The sequence below is a fragment of the Triticum aestivum genome, unplaced genomic scaffold (assembly GCF_018294505.1).
Source record: "Triticum aestivum cultivar Chinese Spring unplaced genomic scaffold, IWGSC CS RefSeq v2.1 scaffold52225, whole genome shotgun sequence".
Classification (NCBI taxonomy): domain Eukaryota; kingdom Viridiplantae; phylum Streptophyta; class Magnoliopsida; order Poales; family Poaceae; genus Triticum; species Triticum aestivum.
The window spans coordinates 1-1402 of NW_025270703.1; the positions used below are offsets into that span (position 1 = coordinate 1).

General features: G+C 51.4%; 3 non-coding genes across 3 annotated transcripts; all 3 read left to right on the forward strand.

The window, feature by feature from the left end:
• Nucleotides 1-290: 290 nt before the first annotated feature.
• Nucleotides 291-409, forward strand: LOC123178162 (5S ribosomal RNA). Its single transcript, XR_006489364.1, has one exon. It is a non-coding gene; the product is annotated as a 5S ribosomal RNA (ribosomal RNA).
• Nucleotides 410-706: 297 nt separating this feature from the next.
• LOC123178163 (5S ribosomal RNA) lies at nucleotides 707-825 on the forward strand. The gene has a single exon (XR_006489365.1). It is a non-coding gene; the product is annotated as a 5S ribosomal RNA (ribosomal RNA).
• Nucleotides 826-1122: 297 nt separating this feature from the next.
• Nucleotides 1123-1241, forward strand: LOC123178164 (5S ribosomal RNA). Its single transcript, XR_006489367.1, has one exon. It is a non-coding gene; the product is annotated as a 5S ribosomal RNA (ribosomal RNA).
• Nucleotides 1242-1402: the final 161 nt, after the last annotated feature.

Below are 1402 nucleotides of genomic sequence, written 5' to 3' on the forward strand. Positions count from 1 at the left end.
AATTTTTTCGCGCCGCTTGCAAAACAAAACGCACGTGTAAGTAATATATTTACCGTGTTTTATTATTTTGCACGAGTGCGGTAAGTCATAGCTGGGTGCTCACGATTCACGGGTCCAGCGTCGGCGTTGTGGCGCGGCAAGCGTGCACTGGTGCGGTTGAGAGGGAGGGGTGGAAACCGCGTTAAACTCGTCTCCGTAGTTGAGAGGGAGCGGCCAAAGTAATGTACAATCGTCTTTGTGGTGGAGCTGGGAGGGGCAAGGATAAGGGACGAAGACCGGGGTAACATGTCGGATGCGATTATACCAGCACTAAAGCACCAGATCCCATCAGAACTCCGAAGTTAAGCGTGCTTGGGCGAGAGTAGTACTAGGATGGGTGACCTCCTGGGAAGTCCTCGTGTTGCATTCCCTTTTTAATTTTTTTCGCGCCGCTTGCAAAACAAAACGCACGTGTAAGTAATATATTTACCGTGTTTTATTATTTTGCACGAGTGCGGTAAGTCATAGCTGGGTGCTCACGATTCACGGGTCCAGCGTCGGCGTTGCGGCGCGGTAAGCGTGCACTGGTGCGGTTGAGAGGGAGGGGTGGAAACCGCGTTAAACTCGTCTCCGTAGTTGAGAGGGAGCGGCCAAAGCAATGTACAATCGTCTTTGTAGTGGAGCTGGGAGGGGCAAGGATAAGGGACGAAGACCGGGGTAACATGTCGGATGCGATCATACCAGCACTAAAGCATCGGATCCCATCAGAACTCCGAAGTTAAGCGTGCTTGGGTGAGAGTAGTACTAGGATGGGTGACCTCCTGGGAAGTCCTCGTGTTGCATTCCCTTTTTAATTTTTTTCGCGCCGCTTGCAAAACAAAACGCACGTGTAAGTAATATATTTACCGTGTTTTATTATTTTGCACGAGTGCGGTAAGTCATAGCTGGGTGCTCACGATTCACGGGTCCAGCGTCGGCGTTGTGGCGCGGCAAGCGTGCACTGGTGCGGTTGAGAGGGAGGGGTGGAAACCGCGTTAAACTCGTCTCCGTAGTTGAGAGGGAGCGGCCAAAGCAATGTACAATCGTCTTTGTAATGGAGCTGGGAGGGGCAAGGATAAGGGACGAAGACCGGGGTAACATGTCGGATGCGATCATACCAGCACTAAAGCACCGGATCCCATTAGAACACCGAAGTTAAGCGTGCTTGGGCGAGAGTAGTACTAGGATGGGTGACCTCCTGGGAAGTCCTCGTGTTGCATTTCCTTTTTAATTTTTTTCGCGCCGCTTGCAAAACAAAACGCACGTGTAAGTAATATATTTACCGTGTTTTATTATTTTGCACGAGTGCGGTAAGTCATAGCTGGGTGCTCACGATTCACGGGTCCAGCGTCGGCGTTGTGGCGCGGTAAGCGTGCACTGGTGC